At 37.9% G+C, this 7,547-nt stretch overlaps 1 non-coding gene across 1 annotated transcript; it reads right to left on the reverse strand.

Moving 5' to 3' along the window:
- Positions 1-7,187: 7,187 nt before the first annotated feature.
- On the reverse strand, positions 7,188-7,294 carry LOC128592169 (U6 spliceosomal RNA). The gene has a single exon (XR_008381790.1). It is a non-coding gene; the product is annotated as a U6 spliceosomal RNA (small nuclear RNA).
- Between the last annotated feature and the right edge of the window lie 253 nt (positions 7,295-7,547).

Here is a 7,547-nt window from a genome sequence, read left to right on the forward strand (position 1 = left end):
TATAATACAGCGATTGTGTCCGCACAAAGGATGTAGAGGGAATGAATATTAGGAATATTTGAATGTGAGCAAAAATAGAACCACAAAGATAAAGAAATATTTGTGCTACAAATATCATTGACATTACCAGAAGTGAAATAATGAAGCTTTAATTTGATTTTATGTAGACTCTACAATTAAATCTTAGTATTGAGATGGAGAAACTATCTAAATAAGTGAGAAAAAATATCCTTATATGAAAAGTTCAAATTATTAATATTTCAAATGCTGAAGTGGCATAGAAACTATTTGCAAGAATTGTAATGGAATTCAGAATGCGAGTTCTTATTGACGTATTTCAAATTATGCAATTATCTCCATCATTTCTGCCCTCCTGGAAGCCTAAGTCACTATCATCTTTGGCCCAGGCCAGGCAACATACTTCTAATTAGTCCCTAGGCCTCCAACACTGGCATCCTACAATCTATAAGGCAGAGTTAACTTTTCAAAATGCAAATGTAATCAGATCAGTTTTTTCTAAAAACCTGTACTGACTTTCAATGGCTGTTGGAAAAAAAGACCAAAATCCTCAACATGCCCCATGTCAGGCTCTGCAGCACGCCTCTTTCCATGTCCCCATTCTCACCTCCAACACGGGCTGTCCAGGCTGTAGCCAGAACAGCCTCCTGCAGGCCTGAGATGTCATGTGCCCTCTCATTCCAGGGTCTACACATAGTCACGTCCTTTGTTTGGTTCACTGTGTCAAGACTTCCCTCCCCACAACTTATGATCCTTCAGAGCTCACAGGAAACATAACTTTCTTAGGAGTGCTTTTGATTTACGCCAGAATAATCCATTTCTTGTTATTGCTATTGTTACATGCTTTTATAGATCCTGCTCTCAGTCACAGTTGATAATTATACATTCATTTAAATGGCTATTTGATCAATGTTTATCTCCTATCCCCTCCCTAAATTAAAATCCTTCCCAAGACCTTAAGACCTGTGACTATGTCTATTTTTATCCACAATTACATCTACGTCTTTGATCATGGTACTGGTCACATTGTAGGCATTCAGTAGATCTTGGACAAATGACAGAAAATGTTAAAAAATGATATCAAATATCATGACATAGATTTTTGTTTTGTTTAATTTGGGTTTATATTTAGTTAAAATGGTCTCTATATTCCTCATTCCTTTTTTTTGCAGTTTGTGGCCAGGGCCCGGCTTGAACCTGCCACTCTGGTATATGGGGCCGGCGCCCTACTCCTTGAGCCACAGGCACCACCCCTCATTCCATTTTTATTATATTCTAAGAGATGTGTAAAATATTCTCCCAGTACTTCTCATAAGCAAATGCCATCAGCAGCCTCAGATGCCTGAATGCAGAGACTGAGCCTCGAGGATCGTTCTCATCATAGGCAATTGGATTTTGCTTTGTGTAGTTCATCAAGAATGAATCTGAGTAAGTCTCTTCCTCTGGACATTAAATCCAATGTCCACTTTCCATAAAGACACTACTAATACTTATGTAACATGCCATTTACTCTTGTTTTCAATAGTTAAAACTCAAAATTCAAAGCTGTTGGTATCCTACTCCTTTCATCTTTTCATTCTGGCTTCCATGTTCCCGAGCCTGTCTGTAGCTGCCCTCTTCTCTCCATTCTGGGTCTCTCCATCATCTACCAGCCTCATCATGTCAGGGAGTTTCTTCTCTATTTCTATTAATTAATTGAAGACTGACTCTATTCTAAAAAAAATGTCTTTTAATTAGGGTTTTCAGGCTCTCCCCTGAGGCTTATTGAAGCTGTTTGAAATGTGAGCCTGACAATTAAGTTTGCGAACTCATCCTAGAAAAAGTGCTCATCCTAGCTCATTGTTGAATATCACCGCAGTCACCTTTGAAGGACTGCCCTTTGGGAAGCTATGCACTGATGCCAGCTCACCCTTCAAACCAACTTTGGAACTCTTTTCCTGGAATGGACATAAAAGCTTCCATTGTATTACCCTTAATGTCCTGAATATCATTAAAATGTCTTCCTTTCAATATTTCTTTTATCTTCAGGTAAAGAAAAAAATCACAGAGGGGGGCCAGATCAGGCCAGTAGGGAGCGTGTTCCAATATAGCTATTTATTTACTGGCTAAAAACTCCCTCACAGACAGTGCTGTGTGAGCTCGTGTGTTGTTATGATATAAGAGCTGTGAGTTGGTAGAAAGTTAAAGTTGTTTTTATCTAACTTTTCACACATTTTTTTCAGCACGTCCAAATACTAAACTCCCTTAAACGTTTGCCCAATTGGTGCATTCATGATGAACAATGCCTCTGATATCAAAAACAACCATCATTATTTTGATGCTTGCTTTGAATTGAGGGAAGATTTTTGGTCATGGAGAATTGGTTGACTTCCACTGTGCACTTTGATGCTTCGTTTCTGGATCACATTGGTACACCATGTTTCATCACCAGTGATAACATGTCCCAAAACATCATGCTGCCTCTCCAGAACGTCTTGGCAAACTTCAACTCTCCATTGCTTTTGTTCATCAGTGAGCTCCTTTGGGAGCATTTTTGCACACATCTTTCTCATGCCAAGATTTTTAAATATCTCAGCTAAGATTTTTCTAACAATTTCTATGTAGATGTTTACTTAGTCTGCTATGCTTCTCACACTTGGCCAACAATTTTGACACACAATTCAACACATTTTTGCAATTTTTTTGTCAGTTCTGCTCATTTCTGGCTGCCCTGACCTCTCCTCATCAGTGACACTTTCTCTCCCCTCAGAAAAACTTTTAATGTATGTGTACACTGCTGTTTTCTTCATGGCATTATCCCCATAAACTTAGACTAACATGTCCCTGATTTTACTTCCACTCTTGCCAAGTTTGACAAGAAATTTACAAATGTTTGTCCATTGCTGTAATTCAAATTCTGACATTCTCCCCATGTCGTGTAAAACTATACAACAAAGGGCGGCGCCTGTGGCTCAGCGGGTAGGGCGCCGGTCCCATATGCCGGAGGTGGTGGGTTCAAACCCAGCCCCGGCCAAATTAAAAAAAAAAAAAAAAAAAAAACTATACAACAAAAATGTACATGACACATTCAGACAATACCTCATGATGACATGCACACAGCTGTGAGACACTGATGTACCAAGGCTATGTAACCCTACTGAGCTATTTGTACAGTGCTGCTAATGCAAGCACACCAGGGCAAGTTCATGAACATAATTGTCAGACCTCACAGTACAGAGCACATTGGTTTTCTTTTAATCTACTAGGTTTAAATCCAAATATTCATACTTAATAACTGCTTCATCTTGAGAACCTAAATAAGGTAATGTATGTAGTTCTTAGCACAGTTTCCAGAACATAGAATCAGCATTTAAATAATGTGGAAAAACACTACCATTCTAGGCCATTACTACTTCAACCTTTTTATTAGTAGTAGAAAAATAAAATTAAAGATAAAACCAGGTCCTTTGAGGCCAATATAATTTGGACATATTATACTGTCTTTGCTCTTTGCTTTCAGCAACAGATGTCACAGTCATTGGGTCATCAGTGAGCCGTTAGTGAGCAGTAGGCTGTGCTTCACCCTTGATCTTGCTATCTGACTGAGCAACTTTAATATCCCCTTGGCTAATGCCTCTAATAATGTAGCTTCTCAGTTTATTGATAAATTCATCTTTAGGATTTATTCTTCCATAAATTATATTTGATTAGTGTTTTCATGCAGGAACACACTCCTAGCATTTCTCAGAGAATTAATATTTTACTAAATCCCTTAGTCAATAAATTTGAAAAGTGGGAAAATGTTCTGTAATTATCTTGGAAAGATTAAAGGTTATCCGTCAACTTAAAGATATTTCTTTTTGAAGATATTCACTGACGTAAAGTCTAAGGCAAAAGGAGGAGATACAGGCAGGTAGAGTCCAACTTTAACATCCCCCGGAGCCAGGAGGAAAGCCTGTGGGGGAGAAACGGTGTGGTGAGATCATTCCATCTAGTTTGTAACTGTTGCATGATATAAACATGCTTCATGGCAATGCCTACTGCTAAAACTGAGCCATTTCTGCAAATAAAATACCTATTAATTTACTGTGGCTTCTGTTTATGGTGCTGAATGTACCAAAAGCATCATATCAAAATTAACACTGTGAAAAGATAAATCAAAATATATCCAAATTCACTCTCATCCTTATTGTTAAAGCTGTATAACCACCTCTTGATTGAACAGTAATATACTTTTTTTTTTTTTTCTGAGACAGAACCTCAAGCTGTCACCTGGGTAGAGTGCTTTGGCATCACAGCTCACAGCAACATCCAACTCCTGGGCTCAAGCAATTCTCCTGCCTCCACCTCCCAAGCAGCTGGGACTACAGGCACCCGCCACAATGCCAGGCTATTTTTTAATTGCAGCCATCATTGTTGTTTGGCAGGCCCGGGCTGGATTCAAAACTGCCAGCTTAGGTAGATGTGGCTGGTGCCTTAGCCGCTTGAGCCACAGGCACTGAGCTGAGTAATATACTTTTAAAACAAATTTTCTTTCTCCTAAACATGTCATATTCATTCTATAATCAGACATCCCAAGATGCATACACAGTAATTGTAACTAGACATTTAAAAATACAGGAGTAGGAAATAAGGGTATAATAAAAATAGAAGTAAAACAAAGTCCCTCTTAATAGTCGCCAAATTTGACCTAAAGCAATATCATTTAAAGAGGTAAGAAAATCATTTCAGTAGTGGATGATATTTCCAAGGCAGCATGATCTCAAAGAAACATGGAAAGGGATGTCAGTTCTAACCATCAGAATGATTCAAAGTATTCTGAGAACTGTTTATAATTTTCTTTGCATACAAATATTTGATATACAAGGAAGGATGGTACTTGATTGGTTTTGACCTCCCTTCTTTCATCGTCACTTCCTGTAAGGAAAGGTACATCAAGAGCAATTAATTCTCAATAATTGTATAGTTGAAAAATTCTAAGTCAAAAGTGGGCAACTCTAAGAATTAACTTAAATAACAGGCTTGAAAAATAATGAGGATAACAAATTTTGAAAATATAAACTGTAAGTTATTTGCCAAAGTACAAAATTAATGTTTTTCACTACATTTCTTCTTATATCACCATTTGATGTCCAATCTACAGACAATAAAATGAATCCATCTCAAGTGTACAGCTCAGTGAGTTTTTTTCAATGAACACATTAATCAAGTTCTAGAAGACTTCCATCTTTCCTGATAATTTCTTTGTGCACTTCCCACCCCTAGGTGCAACCAAAGCTCTGATGTCAATCATCATAGTTTGGTTTTTCCTGCTTTATAATTTATACAGATCAAATCACACAGTATGGCGGGGGGGGGGTCACCTGTGGCTCAGTGGGTAGGGTGCTGGCCCCATATACCAAGGGTGGCAGGTGCCTGTAGTCCCAGCTACTCGGGAGGCTGAGGTAAGAGAATCACCTGAGCCCAGGAGTTGGAGGTTGCTGTGAGCTGTGTGATGCCACGGCACTCTACCCAGGGCAATAAAGTGAGAGTCTGTCTCTGCAAAAAAAAAAAAAAGAAGAAGAGAAGAAGAAAGAAATCACACAGTATGTACTCTTTTGCATTTGACTTTTTGCTCAACATATCTATTATTTAGTTGTATATCGAGGCATGAATATATCATATATATATATTCATATAACAAAAATTCTGTTGCTTCAAATCTTTTGGTATTGTCTTCTGTATTTATTTTCATAAAAGGATGGATGGTTTCATTTTTTATTTTATTGCTAAATCAAATGGTAGTTGATTTTTAACTTTATAAAAACTGCTAAAATGTTTTCCAAAGTAGCTTTACTATTTCACACTCTCATGAACATGATATGAGTCCCCCTCACTCCATATTCTCAGCATCTCTTCCTATTGTCTTTATTTTTTTTATTTCAGCCATTGCTGTGGGTATTTAGTGATATTACATGTCATCTTCAGTGATACGTCTTAAAATCTTTTGAAATTTTAAAATTTGAGTTGATTGTCCTTCTATTATTGAATTTAAAAAGCTCTTTGTGTCATATAGATACAATTTTTTTTTCTGAAGTGAATACAAATATTTTTTCCCAGTGTGTATTATTTTCTTTTCTTATTTTTTTTTCTTTTTGAGACAGAGTTTCACTCTGTTTCCCTAAGTAGAGTGCTGTTGTGACATAGCTCACAGCAGCTTCAAACTTCTAGGCTCACGTGATCCTCTCACCTTGGTCTCCCCAATATCTGGGACTACAGGTGCCCGACACAATGCCCTGCTAATTTTTCTATTTTTTAGTATAGATGGGATCTTGCTCTTGCTCTGGTTGGTCTTTGACTTCTGAGTTTAGGCAATCCACCTGCCTTGGTCTCCCAGAGTACTGGGATTAGACGTGTGAGCCACCAGTCTCCTTCCCTCCCCTTCCCTCCCATTCCCTTCCCTTCTCTGTTTTTTGAGAAAGAGTCTCAAGCTGTTGCCCTGGGTAGAGTGCAGTGGCATCACAGCTCAGAGAAATCTCAAACTCTTAGGCTTAAGAGATTCTCTTGCCTCAGCCTCCCAAGTAGCTGGAACTACAGGCACCCACCACAACACCAGGCTATTTTTTTGTTGTAGTTGTCGTTGTTTGGCAGGCCCAGGATGGATTTGAACCCGCTCCAGTGTATGTGACTGGAGCTCTAGCCACTGAGCTACAGGCACAGAGCCCATACTTTTATTTTTCTTAACATTTAAAAATATGTATATTAAGTTACTAAAATAAAAAATTAATCAATATCATTATCTTCCTTTATACAACATAAACACCTTAAGACATTTTACATCTTATTGCTGTCAGCTTCCTTCACTTACATGGTTTCATTGCTGGGAGTGTTTTAACCACACAGGCCGTTTCTATTATTGTGCTCACAGTCTGCGTTTGTTCAGATGTAAGGATGCATTGGCCACCTTCTCTGCTCATCCATCCATTGTCTTCTGGTCCCTGTTATTTCTGTTGAGCGGTTGGCTCTCAGCTCAACTGCCACTCCTTTGTCAGTATCTGCCTTTCTTCCATGACTGTTTCTTAAATATATGTATCTTTGCTTTCTCATCGCTGCTCATAGTTTCATTGTAACTTATTTAGCTGTTTTTATATATTCTGTTTATAATTCACTGGAATTCCTATATCTGCAGACTAGCATCTTTTTTTTTTTCTTTTAATATGGAACGTGTCATGAATTTGCGTGTCATCCTTGTGCAGGGGCCATGCTAATCTTCTCTGTATCGTTCCAATTTTATTGTATGTGCTGCTGAAGCGAGCACCAGACTGGCTTCTTCTTCTTCTTCTTTTTTTTTTTTTTATCACTTCTGGAAACTTCTTATTTCTTATATCTTGAAAAGTTCCCTTTACTTGTTTTCTTTCCTTTAATTATTTTTAAAGCTCCTGTTAGATGTAGGTTGTCTGTCCTTTCCATTCTCTCTTCCATGACTTTATTTCATATTTTCTATCTTTTCAACTCTGTTTTCTATTCTGGATAATTTTGTCAGATCCCTCTTCTAGTTCACTAGTTCTTCT

The sequence above is a fragment of the Nycticebus coucang genome, chromosome 1 (assembly GCF_027406575.1).
Source record: "Nycticebus coucang isolate mNycCou1 chromosome 1, mNycCou1.pri, whole genome shotgun sequence".
NCBI lineage: Eukaryota > Metazoa > Chordata > Mammalia > Primates > Lorisidae > Nycticebus > Nycticebus coucang.